At 36.5% G+C, this 23,094-nt stretch overlaps 1 pseudogene; it reads left to right on the top strand.

Annotated features, from left to right (window-relative positions):
- The window catches only part of LOC107600165 (succinate--hydroxymethylglutarate CoA-transferase-like), a 120,149-nt pseudogene that overhangs the window by 12,629 nt on the left and 84,426 nt on the right, over window positions 1–23,094 (top strand).

The following is a 23,094-nucleotide window of genomic DNA, read 5'->3' as shown; positions in this document are numbered from 1 at the left end:
GGTTAACGTTCCGGTGCGGTGTCCGAGGCCAAGAGGACGGGGCGCCGACGAGGCCCTTTCGCCGGACGCCGGGTTCGGCGGCTCCCCTGCGGGCTGGCAGTCTGCGCTGCGGTGGTCAATAGGCGGTCAAAACCTGGCCAGTCTCTTCCCAGGAGGACGGGAACGGGGAGGTCCTTTACCACCCCGACTTCAACCGGCCAGGCCCCCGGGGCGGCGGAGATCGTCACGCAGCGGGCCGGCACCCGGGAGATCCCCTCCGGCGTGCGTTGCTCCTGGGCCACCCTCCAGGGAAAAGGCAATGGAGGCAACTCCGCCAGCTCCATTGCCTCCACGAGCTCCAGGGTTGTAGCGGGGTTCCGCATCCCCACGGCTTGGCGGTGGGTTTGTGGTAGAGCTCTGAGGAGTCGATCGATCACCACGCGTTCCGCTACGTGGGCGGCCGTAGGACCCCCGTCCAACAGCCAGTGTTGCGCCAGACGAGACAACTCGGCAGCCTGGGCACGGGCGGGCAAGCGGGGGTTGATAGATCCAGTCATGGAAGTATTGGGCCACCGTTTCCAGGGCAACGCTGATGTGAGTTCGGGACGCTCGTCACAATATATATATATATATATATATATATATATATATATATAATACTTAAATCTGAGTATGAGCAGTAATAATAATGATGGTTGCCTTAGCAAACACAAATAATTAAAGCAAAGAGAGAGGGAAAAATGTTATGGAGTGATACTGCTTTGTGAAATATACTTGCACAAACTCTGGCTAGTAGATTGCTGTTTTCATACTAGGGCATGACAGATTTTCCTTAAGCTGCCCATACCTCTGCCAAGGAAATAAACACATCCATAGATGTTTACCTCCAGTGAGTCAAAGTCTTAGAACCACGGAGGAGTTCCTAGAATCAAATTAATCTGATTGCTCTGATGATAATAGAAATGTAATCGGGTCTTTGCCCACATTCTCTCCAGACGTGTGTGCTCAGCTGTGAGGATTTCTAAGAGCCGCACACAGGCCCAAATCAAGCCATACTGGCAAAGCAGAATATGCTGGAGATTGTAGCTCTGACATGCTCGTATTACACGAAACTGTGAGCTGTAAGCACATTTTCATCTGATAATCATCCACACACATAATCAGTAACCACGTCTGTTAATTTGTTCAGGATATGGACAGATGGGCACAGAGTCACACAAGCCTGGATATGACTCCATTGCGTCTGCGGTGTCTGGTATGATGCACATCACTGGTCCTGAGGTGAGGCCGATGATCTGATGTGCTAAACGTGGACCAGGTGTTGTAATGACAGATCTTGCCACTGTTTTATACACTCTTGGAGCCGTCATGGCTGCTTTGCTTCTGCGACAGAAAACAGGACGAGGCCTTCATATAGACTGCAATCTTCTGTCTTCACAGGTAATACAACATTTACTATATTTGTACAGATTTGGAGAAATGTAGCATTACATCACTTGCTCACCAATGGATCCTCTGCAGTGAATGGGTGCCGTCAGAATGAGAGTCCAAACAGCTGATAAAAACATCACAGCAATCCACACCACTCCAGTCCATCAGTCAATGTCTTGTGAAGCCAAAAGCTGCATGTTTCTAAGAAACAAATTCGTCAAGATGTTTTTAACTTTAAACCATTGTTTTCGGCTAAAACAAGAGTCCAGAGTTCATAAAAACACTATATTTGGAGTCTCATTCTGACGGCACCCATTCACTGCAGAGGATCCATTAGTGAGCAAGTGATGTAATGCTACATTTCTCCAAATCTGCTCCCAGTGTGATAATAGTATTATTGCATTTATTTAATTTGTATTTTAATAAAATAATAAACAAAATAATCATATACAGTGGGTACGGAAAGTATTCAGACCCCCTTACATTTTTCACCCTTTGTTATATTGCAGCCATTTGCTAAAATCATTTAAGTTAATTTTTTTCCTCATTAATGTACACAGAGCACCCCATATTGACAGAAAAACACAGAATTGTTGACATTTTTGCAGATTTATTAAAAAAGAAAAACTGAAATATCACATGGTCCTAAGTATTCAGACCCTTTGCTGTGACACTCATATATTTAACTCAGGTGCTGTCCATTTCTTCTGATCATCCTTGAGATGGTTCTACACCTTCATTTGAGTCCAGCTGTGTTTGATTATACTGACTGGACTTGATTAGGAAAGCCACGCACCTGTCTATATAAGACCTTACAGCTCCCAGTGCATGTCAGAGCAAATGAGGATCATGAGGTCAAAGGAACTGCCGGAAGAGCTCAGAGACAGACTTGTGGCAAGGCACAGATCTGGCCAAGGTTACAAAAAAAATTCTGCTGCACTTAAGGTTCCTAAGAGCATAGTGGCCTCCATAATCCTTAAATGGAAGACGTTTGGGACGACCAGAACCCTTCCTAGAGCTGGCCGTCCGGCCAAACTGAGCTATCGGGGGAGAAGAGCCTTGGTGAGAGAGGTAAAGAAGAACCCAAAGATCACTGTGGCTGAGCGCCAGAGATGCAGTCGGGAGATGGGAGAAAGTTGTAGAAAGTCAACCATCACTGCAGCCCTCCACCAGTCGGGGCTTTATGTTGTTTATATAACAAAGAGTGAAAAATTTAAGGGGGTCTGAATACTTTCCGTACCCACTGTATATATACAGTATATATGACACAAACTGTATAACAGATTGTTGTTCCAGGCAACTGATCACTCCACAGTGTCTTTATTATAGAATAAAGAAACTCAAATCAAATCAAGATTTCACTTCCGTTAATTAATTTGGCAGCATTGATTCAAAAGTATAATGTAAGGTTTCCCATAAATTCAATAAACTATATAATTTCTCATTCAGAAAACATTTAGAGAGGCAGAAATGCTTTGCATATGGATGCAGAACAGATTGAAAGCATCTTTTATGTGATTCAATCCTTTTCTGACACCCGAGATTATAAATCAATTGTTGATACAGAACATCATTTCACTTTCATGTTCTTAAACTGACAGTTCAATAACACCGGCTACATTTGATGTATTCAATATTTCGTAGAATATCTGCATGATGAAATATTCAGCTCTGAGAAGTATGCCTTGTTCAGATTTCAAGACCGTTGTTACGGTTGTCTCTCGCATAAAACATGAAACAAGCTTTTTAAATCCAACCTGACTGCTCTGTTTTGTTTCTTTGGCTTGAAAGAATACAGTTCCCTGGAAGTGAGTTTAATCTGACCCATTCCAGACTCTAGAGAAAACATGAACGTTTTACTTTACAGTATAAATAAATCAGCTCTCCGTAACTGTATAAGCGTATAAACCAATTGTTGTCCCTAGCTACTAGACTTCAGCATGTGCTATTTAATTTACTATGATGGCTTGATAGTTTTGACTTTGTGTGGTTTTTCTCTTACTTTGAATGAAAAGAATATATATTTGTTAATGTTCGTAGTGTATGCCTTAAATTTTCACCTTGCATATTGTTTTACTGTAAATGATATCATTTTACGGGTTTTAAGTAAAGCTCAAGTGAAGTTTCTAATTCATGTGGTCACTTTAATATTGAACTTTAAGTCACATGTACTTTTTGGATGACTTTTCTTCTTTATATAAGTGGTGACTCAACTCAATTTGTTCCTGTCGTAAGTAATAGTGTGGTAGGCATGCTAAAGGGTAAATGCTAAATCACAAGTATTATGTATTGTATTATGTATTGTAAGTAGCAGTAGACTTTCCTGCCATGCCACTGTGTATTTCATGAACAAATCAGGTTTTGAGACAGTTGAATACCAGTCCTTGTGGAGAAAATAGCACACCATTTACAAATGTGATTTTGAATAATTTGCGCCTGCCATTTTCTTTTGCTTTTTGAATGAGTGACTTCAAAAAATGTCACGCCGCTCGTACCGCGTCTCACCTGCCGATCGCCCGTGCTGCCTGGAAATGCGAGACTACAGAGGATCTAAATATCAGCTCTCGCTCGCTCAGAAGACGTCAGCGCTGTAAGCAGCCGGTTGAGACACTGTGAGTGTAGCATCATGAGAATCAATGGAGTGTGAGACGCTAAGTTTACTTGTTCAAGAGCGTGTTGCTGTCTGTTGATGTTGAACAGACTTCACTGTGTGCCAGGAGAAAACTGACGGATGACATTTGGTTCACTTGGTGAATGTTTTATATTCCCTCCTTGTTTCTCAATTGCCAGTGTGTTTACTGAAAGCTTAAAGACTGGGACGGAGATGTACAGTATAGCAGTTTTCTTTCAAATGTCTTTTGCATCTGCAGTATCACTTATCATGATTTTTTGTTGAGTTTTTCACCATAGTAACTACCTGAAACCTCACATACCCTCTTCAGCTGCAGCTGGTTTCCGAGCTGAAATTCTAGATTGACTAAAGTCGTGATAGATAAATATTTGCATGCAACAAACATGTTTTTCATTTGATGCTGAATGACAAAAGTGTTTCCTCCACTCAGCTTCTCATTGTGTTTTGACACAGAATAAAGGAGGAAAACTCATAATAAACGGTTGAAGATTACTGAATCAGAAATGCATTATAAGAGTCCAAAATTCACAAAGCAGATTTGGTCTGCATCTTCCACTGTTTATTTGAACTGAACCACTTCGAGTTTTGCAGAAATTTGACATTTGAAACGGTGTTGGATCATTGAGAATGCAGAGGGATTGAGGAGCTATTATTTTGCACATTATTTGAGATGCAGCTGAGGAGTTTTAAGGCAAATTAGTAAACATTCACAAATTTTAGACCTGATCTTAATGTGATTGTAATGAAACAAAATGCGTCACGCTTCATTTGTTGCAGGAAGGTCTATCTGGTAGCATTCTTCATAAATGTTCTTGCTCGGGTGATGCAGGACCTGCCGGAAGCATGTCGGAAATGTGCCGTCTTTGCTCATGCTGAGCTTTAATTGCCATGTGACTGATCCCTCTCGAAATGCAGGAAAATACCAAGCGCTTGACTATCAGCTATCCTGAGCCATGACGTCAAAGGCAGCTGAACCTTTGAAGACATAGTTCACTCAAAAATTAAAATTCTCTGATCATTTACTCACCCTCGAGTTGTTTCAAACCTGCATGAATTTCTGTCATCTTTTGAGCACAAAAGAAGATATTTTGAAGAATGTTGGTTACCACCAACTTGACTTGCATTGTAAGTCAATGGCTACCGTCAAATATACAGGTTTGGAACAACTTGAGGGTGTGTAAATTATGAGTGTTTTCATGTTTTGGTGAACTATCCCTTTTAAAGCACAATAACAATTTTTACTATGTAACATGTTTTCAATTCACAGTAAAAGTTTGGGGTTAGTGAGATTTCTTAATTTTTTATTTTATTTTTTTGGAATGAAGTCTCTTATGCTCACCAAGGCAGCATTTATTTAAACAAAAATACAGTAAAACAATCAAATTGTGAAATACTTTTATAAAAACGTTCATTATTTTATTATCATTTTAATTACAATGATAATTAATTGTTTTCTATATGAATATACTGTAAAATGTAATTGATTGCTGTGATCAAAGATGAATTTTCAGCATCATTACTCCAGTCCTTCAGAAATCATGATAATATGCTGATTTGCTGCCCAAGAAACATTTCTTATTATTATCAATGTTGAAAACAGTAATATTAAAAACAGTAATATTAACAGTAATAAAAAAAAAAACTTGCTGAATCCAAACTTTTTCAGTTATGTTGTTAGAAACAAAAATATTTTATCAGAATACACAGATACCTTTGAATAGCTTTCAATGGAAAATATGCTTTTCAGAGCCAAATTAATTTTAGTCATTTACCAACAGGATTATTTTGATCCATTGGTTTAACATTAGCATAGTGCTGAGCTACAATATGATGCTATATGATAAGCATAGGAGATCCAGTACATAACACAATAATAGTGCGTAAAATAATCTACTTTAATTAGATTGAATTTTTAATCTCTTCATATCGTTATTGCATCAATTGTCTTCTGCCACCAAGAGTGCTTGCAATGCAGCTTTAGATTCTGACCAAAAGAAGGGATTTTTAGAAGGCCTTATAATCATGCTGCCTTAAAGTGCTGCCTACGTAGGCAGCTGTGTTTTGGACTCTGTATAAACCTAAATGAATAGAGGGTTCAGAATCATGCATCTGAGTTAAATCTCTTGTCCCGCACTGGCCTTGCAAAAAGCTGCATTTTAAGTCGGTCATCCTCTCCCTTTAGATTTCTGAAAAGATCATTCAAAAGATCCACAACACGTCCGACTCTTGTTTCTGACATGATACCGCAAAACCTTTGTGCAGAGCTAACGAGTCGGAGCACTCGCCCCATGAATGATACCGCTTTGAAAGAAGGATGTGGTTTCCAGAAATGGTTCCAATAATGTGATTCTTTGTGATCGTCTGTTGTGGTTCGAGTACATTCTCTCTTGGAACTTTGTACCCCTCATGCGTTTTTAATTGCTTCCCATTTCAGGAAAAGTCGTCCGGGCTCTTCTCGATGACTGTGCTGGATTTTGTGCATGGATACTCTCGTACATGGCTGGTAGGAATTTATCGGATGCATGTGTCTTATCTGTGGGCTGAAGGGATGATGGGTCACGGTTTCTGTGGTAGACCCTAAACTGGCAGAGATAAGTGAGTTCCGCCTCTTTCCGAACATTCCCCACCGATCATCCTGTGGTCGTAGTAATCTAACCCTTCAGCAAATGTATAGGTTCTCTGCAATAGCAAAAGCACCGGGGGCATTAGATAACCACACCACACAGTTTCCCTTAATCCAGATGCAAACATGGGTATTTATGGGCAGCATTTTGTGTCCTGGGAAAACCTCAGGTTGTTTGGGAATCATTATTCTTCAATTCAAATATATAATGTCTGTACTGTATGTCCAAATTCCTTTATGCTTTTTGACTGTTGATGTTTCTGGACATACTAGAGTAGGGCTGGTTTGAGTAGTGATTGGTAAGACTTCAGTTTTGGGACCCATTCTCATTATTAACTAGTTGTTTATTAGCATGCATATTGGCTGTTTATTAGTACTTATAAAGCACAAATCAATGCCTTATTCTGCATGACCATATTTTAGATCCCTTAAAGGTGGGGTATGTATTTTTTCATAAATGCTTTAGAAAACTGAGTCGGGCCGAGTACCAAAACAAACTTGTAGCCAATCAGCAGTAAGGGGCATGTCTACTCATGATGTGGACGAGAGAGCGTTCAGTGCAAAGGACGGACATTAGCGAGCAGAGCGAGAGAAAGATAGAGATGGCAGGTAAAAACAAAAGAGGAAAACGTCTGCGGAACAAAAGAAGGCTTACGATAAGGCAAGAAGTAGGACCCATGTAAATATCGGATCAGCTTTCCAGCGCTGGAGAGAACTCAAGAAGCGGAAGGCCTGCGATCGGACGTGGAGGTTGCATTGTTTCTTCTCGATAGGTGAGTAACAGTGTCTGCGCCGCAACAGCTGGACGTGACAAAGCGACCGTTGAAAATCATTTAAAATTTGTCAATACGTCAAGTCAAGTCAAGTCACCTTTATTTATATAGCGCTTTTAACAATACAGATTGTGACAAAGCAACTGAACAGCATTAATTAGGAAAATAGTGTCAATAATGCAAAATGACAATAGTAAACACTCATTTTTCAGTTAAAGACAGTTCATCATTGAATTCAGTGATGTCAACATCCAGCTCAGTTCAGTTTAAATAATATCTTTGCAATCAATACGTCATAAATAGAATGCGGCAGCAGTTTGCTGTCGGGGATTTGTCGTGTCGCGCCGCATCCAGTGTAGACAGCATCACTGATTATAATGAGTTCTATAGTATTTTGTCACGCTGCGCCACTCGCGTCCGGTGTAGACACGGTATAACATTGGTTTTGCTTTGTTTCACAGAACTAATTGTTGCCTGGGTTGCGTACATATGTGTGGGGCGGAGCTATCAAAATAGGGGCGAGACCCTTTTGGGGTAGGGGCGTCTTTGCTTTGGTGATTTGAAATATCAACATTGGCTACCAGAAATCACTTACCCCACCTTTAATCCACCCCTTACCTAAACTTAACAAATACCTTACTAACTATCAGCAGCAAATTAGGAGTTTATTGAGGCAAAAGTCATAGTTAATAGTTGAATTGGTCCCCAAACTAAAGTGTGTCCTAATGATTTCTCAATTTTACCGGATTCTCATTTTGTCAAACCGATCTCGATTCTTAACTCTTGTGCTGAAAATCCTTCCCCTAATTTGGTGTTCCCAGTCAAAAATGACTGTCCTTTTAAAAAATCTCTTCTCAATCTCTCATTTTTTCTGTTATCACCAAATCTTGGGTTCAATCTTTTTGCCAACTTATTTTCTTTTATTTAACATAGTTTTTGTGTTTCTTTTTGGAACTGATTGGTCATAGGCTACATTGATCTGAGCTTAAGCACCTCAGTTTTTGAGTAAAAGAAGTCAACGAGGCATCTGATCAATCAGTTTCAAAAAGAAATACAAAACCTCTGCAAATTGAAAGAAAACCATTTGACACAGAGATTGAATCCACGGTTTAGTAATAATATAGTATAATTAGAGATTTGCAAGCAAATTATTTGCAGGCTGGTCATTTTTCACCAGGAACACAAGTATAACAAGGTGGGGAAAAAGTCCTAAAAAGTACAAAAACTCTCCTTTAGATATGAAATAGTCTCAGCTTTCAAATACTGTCAATTTCATCACAAAATACAAACAATAAATGTAATTTTGCCACTCTTTAATGTGGCGTGACAGATCGCTGTGGCCTCTTCAGTTCAAGGGGCACGTGAACCAGTCATCTCTTTCTCTTTACTACTAGTTACAGCATGAAATAAACATGAATGAACATCAGAAAGTCTTGAAAGTAACAGTACAACCTACTGAAATGCATCATGTCTCATGTAATCACTCAATCAGTGTTTCAACTGCGGAAAGACATCAATAAAACATCTTGTAAACAATAGAATCTCAAGCTTGTGAATCGAAATTGAATTGTGAATAGTACATTAGTACGCAGTATGTCTGACATGTTAACATTGACCTTTGACCTCATATGTTCCATAAATAACCACGTGTAGCGCTTAAACTCAGAATAATCTGCCTGTCTTTGGTTCTTCATCCCTTTTTCAGCTTTTCAAATCTCTTCGCTCATCGTCTGCAGCGGGATAACAAAGCATTCACTGATTGCACACTTCAGAATCGCAGAATCTGTAGCAGGGAAGTGTGCATGTTTAGACTTTTTCTTCTGGAATGCTTTTTTGTACTTTTGCAGTTGCGAAACCTTTTGTTTTTGCCGCCCTAAATAAGTTTAGTTCTAGAACTGTAAATCGTAGAATGAACAGCTGTTTGTAGAAAAATTGAACTGACAACATAAAGACAGTTATGAGAAACAGAGACTTTAGAGCTCATAAAAATAATTTTTATTGACAATAAATTACATAGGAAAAAAATTTTTAAATGCTGTTTTTACTACTTTTTCATCTTATGAGGCAGTGTAAGGTATTGACAGTTATGCAGGGCATGTCTTTGGTTTTTGTTTTGAGAGAAACAGCTTGAAAAGTTTTTATGTTTTTCTCAGATGTTGTGCCAAGAACAAGTTCAGAGCTCAGGAGAGAAGCCTGGGATGCGCTTTAGTTCATGCTATTGTGTTTTAATTGGAAAATATCTAGAGGAACATATGTGTAGCAGATTTGGAGAACGGTGATATCCAGTGACCTCTTGCTACCCTGTAAACGTTTATCGTGAGTTAAATTACAGATATGTGGTGAATACTACACATGAGGTGCTGTGAGTGTAACACGATGCTACTTGCCTTTTCTGTCTTTGATATTAAAGCAACTTTATTCATTTTTCTGGGTTTAGGTTTCTGTTGAGTGGACGTTTTGAGTCCTCTTGAGTTTGTAGGGCAGCAGTGGGTCTGCTGGGAAATAACTTGAGTTCACTCCCTGTAAGGCAAGTCAGTTCACTCGATGGCCTTATTTCCAATGCCTTCAGGCAGCTGTTTTCAAGGCATACATGTATAGCAGCCCTATGCTTAAATAGAAAAAAAATCCCTGAGATTTCTGAATCATGCTGGTTGAAATGATGTAAAATAAATAAATAAAGAGCATCTATAAATTTTGACCACAAATGGAATCATAAATTTGAGCTTCTTCAACTCAAATTAGACTAAACATAAAAAACATTTCTGGTTTAACTGAAATATAATAAGTTGAAGTTAAATTAGAGAACTTAAAACTAAAATAAAAAAAAAATAGGTAAAGAGAAAAAAGCTAATAAAAATGACAAAAGCACATAGCAAAATTACAAAAACTTATATTACTTATATTAATACGAAAACTGAAAATATAAGCTAATTATACCAAATGTAAATATTATTAAAATATTAATAAATTAATACATACTGTAATTGTATATAAATGCTAAAAATCTGTGTTATTTGAAAATAGCCGTGTTTAAAAATGCTAAGCAAATACTTGTAAGCATTAATTTATCTACTTGACATGATGTAAAGTAATGCAAGCTTATGTTTGGTTGCATACATTGAAAAATTCTCTGTTTTTACATTTCTTTCCAAAGCCAAAAATGTTGAATTGTGCCGATATCCAGCTAACCAAAAATGTGAGATCGAATCTCCACGCAAGGAATATTAATCGCGTTTCTTTACCAGATCCTGTCAGAAAACATCTGTTTTTGTTTTGTTTTGTCTGATATCCAAAACTGTCAGCCGAGTTTTGTCTAATACACAAAACCAGTTAACAGCAAGTCTTGTCTGACGCCTGAAATCAGTTAAATGTATTTTGTGTGTAAGCAGGAGATGAAGTGATGAATAAAACCTTGTGAGGTGCGAGGTGGCACACATTCAGCTTCATCTTAGTACGTCAAAAACAAGTATATTGAAGTGAAGTGCACAATATAATGACATTGATTTCTCAAGAAAGCATTTGACGCTGAATGTAAAAAGAGATATTATCTAATGAGGTGCACATGATCCAAGTGAATTGTTGCTTGCTCTATTTCTGTTTATACTGTCTCTGGTTCAGTTCAGGACCAGTTGCTAACCATTTAATGAGCTTACTAAAGAAGAAAGTTAAGAAATGTCACTGATATGATTTAGTGTTGACCTAATAAATGAGTTTTTGCTTGCAAATGGGCAAAAATGAGATTGTTTCCAGCCGTTTAAACACAGAAACCAACGTTTCGGTAAACAAAAGCCTCAGCGTAAGACGTCATGGAAATAAAGCAGCTGGAAAGTGAAGAATGGGTTCATCTCAAGGTGTACGGGCTGAGGAAGGAGTTCTGGTGCTGCACAACAATCACATCCAGACTGTTAAATCATCACCGACAGGCTTTGATCTGACCAAATATTCCACCTCTCTTAACTTTCTCTGTGTCCTCTCGGTACATGGTTGTACATTGCAAAATATTGTCTCTGCATGACTTCTGATCTGATGTCACCTGGGCATCATTAAAAAAAAGCGGGGACCTTTTTTTAGCAGCTTTATTCAAATGCTGCAACCAAGATGATTGTTAAAGTAAATGTTAAAAGTGTTGAAGTTTTTGTTGGATTCCAGTTGGAGGAAGGTTTTACGGCACGGCCGCATGAACTGCTGTGTCAGCCGTGTAAGAGTTCACTGAACTCACAAAACAGTAGACAGACAGTTCCTAAGATTTCAAACTTTTTCTCCTTTGATTTGTCTACAGGTTGCTTGTCTAACTCACATCGCTGCCAACTACCTCAACGCTGGTATCGAAGCCAGGCGATGGGGAACAGCCCATGGGAGCATTGTCCCTTATCAGGTACCTGTAACACCATTTCTAAACACTCTTTATACCCATTATATCGTAAGCTTAGAGTTTTAATGCTTTTAAGTGTCCTCATTTTGCCTGTGATATCCCACAATGACAATAGGTTGAAATATTAAAAAAATGTGTAATTTAATTTCATAATTTACTTTTAATTTGATAAAAATTTGAATGTAATGTAATGTATTTTAATGCCGTTTTATTTACTTTTATACAATTTAATTTAATGCAATGTAACACAATTAAATTTTTCAGTTAATGCAATTAATGTTAATTTAGTGTAATTGAATTTTTTATTTAATGTGTTTTTTTATTTTATTGAATTGAATGCAGTATAATTAAGTGCAATTTAATTTAATTATATAAAATTTTTCATTTAATGCAGTTTAAGGTAATTTAATTAAATTACATTTGATTTAATATTAGTGTAATTTATTTTAATTAATTAATTTCAATTTTATTTTTAATTTAGTTGAATTCAATAAATTTTTGTATTTAATTTAATGTAATCTAATGTTTTTTAATTTAATTCTATTAATTTTTTTATTTAACTTAATTCAATTTAATGTTATTTAATTAATTCAATTTGATTGAATGTTAATTTAGTGTAATTTAATTCCTTTTTATTTAATTTTTAATTACATTTTAATTGAATTGAATTGAATTTCAACCAAAAAAAGACTAAAACTCTTGATCACTTATTCTCAGGCCCTTATTGCGTATGTATTGTCATATTTATTTGCCCTGATGAGACAACACATGGTTGGTTATGCCTGTGTGGCTGGTCTAGTCTAGTCCAGTCATATCTGTTAGCACTCCTCAGCTGTGAGTAATGATGTTTTAGAAAGGACTGACCAGTGCATACAAACATTTGTTTGACCGGTGCATACGTTTGACCAGTGCATACAAACATACAAACCTTTGTTTGTTTTAGACGATTATTCATGGAGAGGGTGGTTTTTTTTTTTTTAAATAATTTGATAAAATTTTTGTCGGATGACTGCATCTCTGGAATTGATTGTCTCCGTTGTGCTAGACGCCTCTTTATCCACTCTTAGAGCAAAACAGACTCTCACTTTATTTCACAATGTTCATTTTACTGTTTATTTACCCAAGTGCTTACGGTTAAATACTAAGGAACTACTTTTGCTTGTGTAAATACTTGATGGAGCTGCTTATACTCACGCATGGTTATTATTGGTATTATTAGGCTCGTTTGAGTGCCTCAGCTTTAATGTATATGAGAGTAGGTGTTACTGTCAGGAGAGGAGGCCAGCAATCTATGTAAGCAGAGGGAAATATTATGTTCATGTTCTTTGTTGTCAGTAAGGTGGATTATTTTGAAATATTACTGCTGGTACATGAAGATGAACAAGTAATCCAATTTTTTGTCTTCTATTTTTAGTTTAATAAAAACATGATCTCAGAAATGAGATTAAAATCACATATTCTATGTGAGATTATGCTGTCAGAGTGTTCACACAATAATAGAGTTAACGGGCGAACATTTTAGACATGAGCTGAGCAATTGCGACTCTGTAAACTGCAGCCTCGCTGTCATGAGAGCATGTTGGCATACGTCAGATTTCGCATGATGTCACAATTTCATGACAGTTTGTAAATAATTTATAATTTGGTGAATTTGTCAGTCGTACAGTGTCATGTAACGTTTATTATTATTTATTAGCTCTAAAAAGGGGAATATTTATGACGAATCATAAATGGTTATGATTCATAATAAATATTTAGATTATATCTTCGAATTAACTGTAGCAGAATCAATATTACAATTATTTGATCTGTCCGTCCACCGAGCAGACAATATAATCATTTATCAATTCAAGGAATATTTATTTTCTGGCCACGGAACAATAAACTGTCCTTCTTTGTGCAGTGCTAGCAGTAATTCTTAGCCAAATGTAGCAAGGGTTCAAACATTCATTGACTTGGAACTGTGAACAGTAAACAGAGACAATTCGTTGTGAATATAAGGGATTTAATAAAATGAAACTATATCTAACATATAACTAACTAAAACATATATACACAGAATGAAACAAAGTAAGGAAAAGATAGAGTCCCAAATGACAAGTGCATGCTTTACAAGGTCATAATTTGATTAAAGTGCCTGCGAGTGACAGGAGAGACAACCGTGGCATGATTAACTTGTGAATGGTGGCTGCTTGGACCGAGAGCAGTGTAACTTCATCATGTGTGTTGATACACATGTGCTTGTCCGCGTATAGAGGTGACTGAATAACTTCACAGCAAACTTCAAGTAAATTAATCAAATAAAACGCGTATTTTTTTCCAAAATATGAAAATTCCTGCATCAATTATTTAGTCCTACCATGGAACACAAGAGACATTTATCTTGTAAAGGAGCAGCACATTTTTTAATACACTGTTTCCTTTTCATATTTTTGTGTAACGTTTATTATTATTTATTAGCTCTAAAAAGGGGAATATTTATGACGAATTATAACTGGTTATGATTCATAATAAATATTTAGATTATATCTTCGAATTAACTGTAGCAGAATCAATATTACAATTATTTGATCTGTCCGTCCACCGAGCAGACAATATAATCATTTATCAATTCAAGGAATATTTATTTTCTGGCCACGGAACAATAAACTGTCCTTCTTTGTGCAGTGCTAGCAGTAATTCTTAGCCAAATGTAGCAAGGGTTCAAACATTCATTGACTTGGAACTGTGAACAGTAAACAGAGACAATTCGTTGTGAATATAAGGGATTTAATAAAATGAAACTATATCTAACATATAACTAACTAAAACATATATATACACGGAATGAAACAAAGTAAGGAAAAGATAGAGAATAGGAAAAGAATGGCAGTATTTCACATCACTTAACCACAACCTCTGAAAAATCATCAAAGAATCCAATAATCACCTTAAAAGGGACTGAGATTTAAACACGCATCTGAATAATTTTAAGCGGTTACTTGCATTGGTTTTCGATTGCTGAAAAAGAGTCCGGATGCGGTAGATAACGGAGGTCTTTTGATGAGTTCGTGAGGAGTCAGCTGGAAGTTTTTACTTCTGGTTCTTCTGAAGAAGAAGTCCACAGCGACTAACGTTACTTGAAAGTAAAAACTGCCGGAAAATAAAACTCAAGAGGAAGGTCTTGAGAGTCCTGAAAGGTGTTGTCTCAAACGAAGAAGAAGTTTTCTGAGCCTAAGTTATTTTGGGCTAATCGTTTTTGAGAGTTCCTATTCTGTGTGTTCTGACCAATGAGAGACATGGATTTTGAGCGGGAGAATCGTCTTTGTCTCTTGTTTTATGGCTCATTTGCATGCTTTATGGCCGGTCTGGAACATCCGTAGTTTTAACCCAAAATATCGTGCGAGTCATATGATGCGTTTCACAATCACATACTGTACGTCATTGTCCGAGGAATGAAAAACAGGTAATATTGATACCAAGAAACAATAATCTGGAATAGATTAAACCAAAGATACACACATACACCTGAATATAAGTGTTTTATGGCTTTAACTAATACAAATAACGAGTGGTAACTCATCTAATCTAACAAGGGAATGTACACACCACATGCATATACCAGATACAATTATAACTGATTAATTATAGTCTAAAATAAAGAAATGTCTGTATGTGTGTGTGTGTGTTAGTTTGGGTGTGTGCGTGTTCGTTTGGCCATTCACAGCTCTCTGTGGAATGTTTTTGATCAGAAGATTCCAGGATTCTCGTGGGGGCTGGTTCTAATCTTTTTGACGGCGAAGAACCATTTGGCAATTTACAACCCCTATACAAGTAACATCTCTGACCAGAACTGTAATTTATATGCAAATGTCAAAAGGCTAAAAGGGTCTTTTAAGCCATAAACAGTCCAACACTCCAGCATGATCCTACGCAGACGCTACAGTCATGTGTATGTTTTTGTACGATTAAGTTTAGGGTTGGACCTTAAACTCAGGGTTAAGTTTATGGGTGGACCTTCACGATGAAGTTTTTCAAACAAACCACTTTCATAAGAGTCGGATTGTACTTATTTCTACGAATGCTCTCGTAAAATACTTGTGAATTCTCATCAAATCAGGTTGGTTGGCATTTCTAATAGTCAGTTTTTCAGTTCTGCTTATCTTAACCTATTACTGTAGTAATTTATAGTAACACAAAAAAAAGACCTGAGCTCAACAGTTACCCCCACTTTAACAATAATGCCCTTTATTCAGCGCTTTCACATGGTTTCACAAGTGGCCTTTCCATTCCAGTGGCTCTGATTGGTGGATCCTCTCGTCAAGATTATGGGTAGTGTAGTTCTTCAAAGGAAGTTTGGCTATTTTATTTATTTATTTTTAATCAGACTGACATGTGGCATCTATACAGCACAGTCAGAGCAATAAAACTACCACAACATTAACCAATCAAATGTGACCATACAGGAATAAACTGAACATCTCCAGTCTTGTGGTCATGATATTAAAGAACAAAAATCAGTTGGTTACAACAGTTTACTTGTTGGTTAAGACCAAAGACGGCATATAAATGCCTCTTCTGCTGTCATTCACAACAATTCATTTATTTTCACTTAAGTTTAACGAGCTACGGCCTTTCATGTTCCGACAGCTCTCCCGGGATAAACATCGAACCCTGTTTTCCCAGCAGACGCTCATATCGCTTCGTATTGCACGTATGAAACGGGAAGACTGAAGACGCTTCTGTGTTCATTGGCGGCTCTGAACAGCAGGTGTTCACAGTGTGATGTGCAATGTCCTTCTCACTTTTATCGACGAGGGGTGAGCAGTGGAATGTCCCGAATGGCTAGGGTGTAGTTTCGTCCGCAATGGGACACTAAGAACAGAAGTCTTTTCTCAGAAAGTCCTTAAAGGGATAGTTCACCCAAAAATGAAAATTTGATGTTAATCTGCTTACCCCCAGGGCATCCAAGATGTAGGTGACTTTGTTTCTTCAGTAGAACACAAACGAAGATTTTTAACTCAAACCGTTGCAGTCTGTCAGTCTTATAATGGAAGTGAATGGGAATCACGGCTTTGAGAGTAAAAAAAAACATACACAAACAAAACCAAATTAAACCCTGTGGCTCGTGACGATACATTGATGTGTAAAGACACGAAACGAACGGTCTGTGCAAGAAACTGAACAGTATTTATATCGTTTTTTACCTCTGATGCACTGCAATGTCTGAACTGTCCTGAGCGCGTCTAAGACTTATAAGTGCATCACCGCCACCTATCTCTCAAATGGACCATTGACACTCTATCTACAATCTCAATTAGGAGTGTCAATGGTCCACTTGAGAGATAGGTGGTGGTAATGCACTTATAAGTCTGCGATCCCCCGTAAAGCAAGAAGAAGAAGAAGATGCCTCACGCTCCTGCTGTTGAGAACGCGCTCAGGAGGACACGCCGCCGCTCAGGACAGTTCGAACAGTTCAGGCATTGCGTGAATCAGAGGTAAAAAACTATATATATACTGTTCAGTTTCTTGCACTGACCGTTCGTTTCGTGTCTTTACACATCAATGTATCGTCACGAGCCGCAGGCTTTAATTTGGTTTTGTTTGTGTATGTATTTTTGACTCTCAAAGCCGTGATTCCCATTCACTTCCATTATAAGACGGACAGACTGCAACGGTTTGTGTTAAAAATCTTTGTTTGTGTTCTACTGAAGAAACAAAGTCACCTACATCTTGGATGCCCTGGGGGTAAGCAGATAAACATCACATTTTCATTTTTGGGTGAACTATTCCTTTAAGGCACTAATGGGCCGCCACATGGACCTCCACTAATGTGAAGAAACATTCGTCCTCTAGCTTTCATATCTACCAGTTTGACGGGCGACGCCTTGTTTCCTAACAATTTTTCTAGCCTCCGCACGGACTGATAGTTTAAAGGTTGGTTACACTTCAGCGCTCTCACCTCTATCTTGTGTGCACTTTGTAGAAGAGCACTAGAAAAGAAGCAAGGGGGAGTTTGTGAAGATGTGTGATGAAAGGCATGATTTACGATGAACCAGGGTCTATCTTGTTTTAATTACCTCGTCAGTTTCAAAGAACTCCTAATCGTTCCCATATTTGCGTTGAGGTGCTGAGTGTTTGGCCTGTTGGCTGCTCGCAGTACTATGAAGTTGCTAAAATAGATTTATTATACATGGTGAATGTCAAGGAATAGCTGCAGAGGACGATGTAAAGAAACTAGATTTCTGCATTATCTCAAGTGCATTTTGAGCAATTTTATTTACTTATTTATTTATAAAAAAAAATGTGTCATTTTATTTATTCACAATATAAAAAGGTCAACTTTTTAAATAACCATGTGTTAATGCCTAAGTGTAAATTCTTCACTGAATTATTTTTTTTGATTGATTGATTGACAAACCAGAAGATAGGATTATTTGAAACAAGCAAATAAGTCTGGCATAATTGGAGCTTAACAAAACAAACAATCAAACAAAAAACCTGTTATACAACAGATAGTATAGACTATAAGGTTTTGGCATTACTGTATATATTGCCCTCGCATGTAAATCGAGTAAAGTCACTAATAGCTGTGCAAACGGGTCATTCTCAAAATATACAGTAGTAACAGTCATGTCTCTTCATTTCAGTCAACAGAAACGCCATATGAAAGGCATCGTTTTATAACCTAATAATTTAATAACAGTAATGGTGATGTTGTTTTGTTTTGTTTTGCTCTGCTTTGTGCTTTCTTTTGCTTTGCTTTGTGTTTTGTTTTGTTTTTTGCTTTGCTTTGCTTTGTTTTTACTTTTGTTTTTGCTTTGCTTTTGCTTTGTTTTGCTTTTGCTTTCATTTTGTTTTATTATTATTACTTTTATTTTTATTTGTTTTGAAAAATGTCCTTTATCTCATACATCACAGATGACTTTACTAACATATTGTATTTATTTATTTTGTTCTTTTTACAGAACAAGCATTGTTCAATGCACATTCTTATAAGCAAGCAAAATATGTAATTAATAATAATAATAATAATAATGTTTGCCCCTTTAATATAATTTTTTCCTTGAGAATTTGTCATTGGTGTTACTACCGTTTCTTCATTGGAGAAATACATGTTTTTATTATAAGTTAAAACGGTAATAGGTACATCTTTGTACCTTATTTAACCCTATATTATTAGTTTAAAAGTTTATGTGACCCTGGACCACAAAACCAGTCATAAGTGTCACTTTTTTGAAATTGAGATTTAGTCATCATCTGAAAGCTGAATACATAAGCTTTCCATTGATGTCTGGTTTGTTAGGATAGGACAATATTTGGCCGAGACACAACTATTTGAAAATCTGGAATCTCAGGGTGCAAAAAAAAAAAAAAAAAAAAAAATTGAGAAAATCGCCTTTAAAGTTGTCCAAATGAAGTCCTTAGCAAAGCATATGACTAATGATAATACATTTTTTATATATTTATGGTAGGAAGTTTACAAATATCTTCATGGACCATGATCTTTACTTAAAGGGGTCATATGATGCTATTTAAAATTTTCCTTTCTCTTTGGAGTGTTACAAGCTCTTGGTGCATAAAGAAGATCAGTTTTGAGCAGTGTAGAGTAGCACTTGTTGTTTGTCATTTCTCTGATCACAAATGCAGACATGGTTTTATGTTTACGCGGCGCGATGCAACGCAACGCGTAAAAAGACAATATAAATCATTATAATCCGTAATTATGTCCCCACTGGATGCAACAAATGCCTCGTTTATAATGGGTTTTAATGTTTTTGTCTCATCGCGCCGGAACACAGCATCACAGTATGGTAAGGTGCGTAACATTTCCGTCACACGCTTGGCCAATCACAGCACACCTCGCTTTTCAGACCGATGAGCTTTGTAAAAATCGACGCGTTTCAGAAAGGCGAGGAGAAACAATAATGTACAGTATGTGGAAAATAATGTGTTTTTTAACTTTAAACTGCATAAACATATTTCATTACACCAAATACACAAAATAATGTTCTTTTTAGCAGCATCATATGACCCCTTTAATATCCTAATGATTTTTGGCATAAAAGAAAAATCTATAATTTTGACCCATACAATGTATTTTTGGCTATTGCTACAAATTTGCCCCTGCTACTTATGTCTGGTTTTGTGCTCCAGGGTCACATTAGCACCTAAAGTGTACATATTAGTACCTTTTGAAAGGGTATAGTCCTAGTTTTTTTTTTTTCTTTGAGAGTGTGGGATTAGTTTCAGGGACCTAAACATATCTCCATATTAGCCGATCATTCAGCTGATTGACACAATTATACCACCATGATACGTCACATCACCCACCGCTAGTTTCAAGGGTGTTGGAGTTGAAGGCATTGCTAAATGTTTGCTTGGCCCATGCTTTGCCTATTTTTAAAGGGTAAGTCTAATCACTTTAGAAAAGTAAAAGCAAAGCTCTCCTCATGCCTCTCAGTTTGAGGTCTCATTCAAGTCCGTAGAACAAATGCTGCGGTTTAGTTATGCATCACAGTTTTATAGTTATTATGGGTCGGTTCCAGTCCCTCACCCTACATATCACACAAGTAACACTGAGGCTGCAGTTACCATCTCCCCGATAGATCTTACGTCCCACCGCTGCCTTTCTGTGGCATCTGTTTCATTCAGGATATTGAGTTTCACCCCTGCAAACATGGTACCTCAGTGTCTAGGCTGTATGCCAGATCTCATTAGTACCTCACGAGTGCTATCCGGCAAAAACGCTTATTAAATGCAGATTTGTTTCTGCATTGGCTCATCTGGTGACACAGGTCCTCAATAACCTGCATGTGCAGGACTCTTTACCTGACGTGACTTATCAACTCACTCTAAGGGTAAATTAAAGCATGTTGTGAGGTCAAAGCGAGTCCCATCTGGAAATACTGCGAGGTTAATGCGCACATATGGAATAAAGTAAATATATTATAAATGTGCCTGCTTTGTTTATATATATACAGCAATCCAGCATCACAGGATTAAGACTTGATATCATGCTGACATTCTGCCATCATTTACTCATTCTCAACTTGTTCCAAGCCTGTATGAGGTTCTTTCTTCTGTTGAACACAAACAAAGATATTTTATGTTCAAAACAGTTGCTGGTAGCCATTGACCTCCATAGTAGGAGAAACATTACTATGGAAGTCAATGGGTGCCGTCAACTGTTTGGTTACCAACATTCTTCAAAATATCTTTTTTTTTTTGTTCTGTAGAAGAAAGAAACTTGACAACGACTTGAAACAACTTGAGGGTGGGTAAATGACTTGTTTTGCTTTATTTAGGTGACATTTGACTTTTCACACTATTTCTGAGGCAAACAAATCATTGTATAGACATAAGTATAAGAAAATGGTCATGCTTAAAGAGTAGTAAAGGATAACTTTAGTGTCTCTAGAACAAAAAAGAAAATACAATGCTATAAATGTCTGATCTCATTATTTCCAATGGTCTCTTTAATATGACTGTGTGTGTCTTTCTTTAACTGTTTTTGATACCTGGACCTCTTTATTTCCAAGAAAAAAAGCCCCTTAAGCTGAAAGGGTTTGACACAGTTACAGCGGAGACACATATAATTCCCTCGGTCTGTTCAGCGCTAGGCTGGAGAGTTCAGTGAAGAGACGACACAAGTCGTGATCTGTTTTGCCATTGAACAAGACCTTGGAAAAACACAGGAATTTCAGCATTCGTTCTTATCATTTTAGATTCTTATTGAAATGGATCAGTCTGTTTATTTGGGTCAATAAACTCAAGGATCTCATAATTGTTTGTTCGTGGAAAATTGAAAACAGAATATTGTACAATATTTTAATACAATAAAAAAATTGAAAATACCTTGTTTTTTTTAGGGCTTTTCGAGTTAACATTTGTGTAGCAATTATCACAGTTACCAAATTCAATATTATTACTTTTTTATTTTTTATTCTGGTCGGAAATCATGAGATTAATCTGTTATTTTTCTATTAACATCCTTTGTTTTTAGCATTAGCAAAATCAGTTTTTCGTGTTAAAGGTTTATACAGCTTTAAATGTGGGTAGAAAAAAGTACACAAACGTATACATTGCAGATATACTAAATAAAAAAATGTTAATATTTTCCAGATACTATTTAAATTTAAAATATATTTTTGTATTATGTAAATTAGCTCTTTTTAATATGGCACTTAATATTTAAAATACCAGTGTTATTTTATTAAATTACCAGTATTTTTATTGTCATTAAGATGCTGTTATAGTTTTAATTAATATTTTGAATCAAGTTTATTTGTATATTTTTTATCATTTTAATTTGAATTCATTTAAAAGTTTTAATAATTTGTATTTTTATTTTTGTATTTATGTTTGTTGTGTTGTCATTTTTTGTAGTTTTTGTTATAAGAAAATGGTCATGCTTAAAGAGTAGTAAAGGATAACTTTAGTGTCTCTAGAACAAAAAAGAAAATACAATGCTATAAATGTCTGATCTCATTATTTCCAATGGTCTCTTTAATATGACTGTGTGTGTCTTTCTTTAACTGTTTTTGATACCTGGACCTCTTTATTTCCAAGAAAAAAAGCCCCTTAAGCTGAAAGGGTTTGACACAGTTACAGCGGAGACACATATAATTCCCTCGGTCTGTTCAGCGCTAGGCTGGAGAGTTCAGTGAAGAGACGACACAAGTCGTGATCTGTTTTGCCATTGAACAAGACCTTGGAAAAACACAGGAATTTCAGCATTCGTTCTTATCATTTTAGATTCTTATTGAAATGGATCAGTCTGTTTATTTGGGTCAATAAACTCAAGGATCTCATAATTGTTTGTTCGTGGAAAATTGAAAACAGAATATTGTACAATATTTTAATACAATAAAAAAATTGAAAATACCTTGTTTTTTTTAGGGCTTTTCGAGTTAACATTTGTGTAGCAATTATCACAGTTACCAAATTCAATATTATTACTTTTTTATTTTTTATTCTGGTCGGAAATCATGAGATTAATCTGTTATTTTTCTATTAACATCCTTTGTTTTTAGCATTAGCAAAATCAGTTTTTCGTGTTAAAGGTTTATACAGCTTTAAATGTGGGTAGAAAAAAGTACACAAACGTATACATTGCAGATATACTAAATAAAAAAATGTTAATATTTTCCAGATACTATTTAAATTTAAAATATATTTTTGTATTATGTAAATGAGCTCTTTTTAATATGGCACTTAATATTTAAAATACCAGTGTTATTTGATTAAATTACCAGTATTTTTATTGTCATTAAGATGCTGTTATAGTTTTAATTAATATTTA

The sequence above is a fragment of the Sinocyclocheilus grahami genome, unplaced genomic scaffold, assembly GCF_001515645.1.
Source record: "Sinocyclocheilus grahami isolate Dianchi unplaced genomic scaffold, SAMN03320097.WGS_v1.1 scaffold279.1, whole genome shotgun sequence".
NCBI lineage: Eukaryota > Metazoa > Chordata > Actinopteri > Cypriniformes > Cyprinidae > Sinocyclocheilus > Sinocyclocheilus grahami.
Note: the sequence above shows the minus strand (reverse complement) of the source record. Positions and strands in the feature narration are given on the sequence as shown.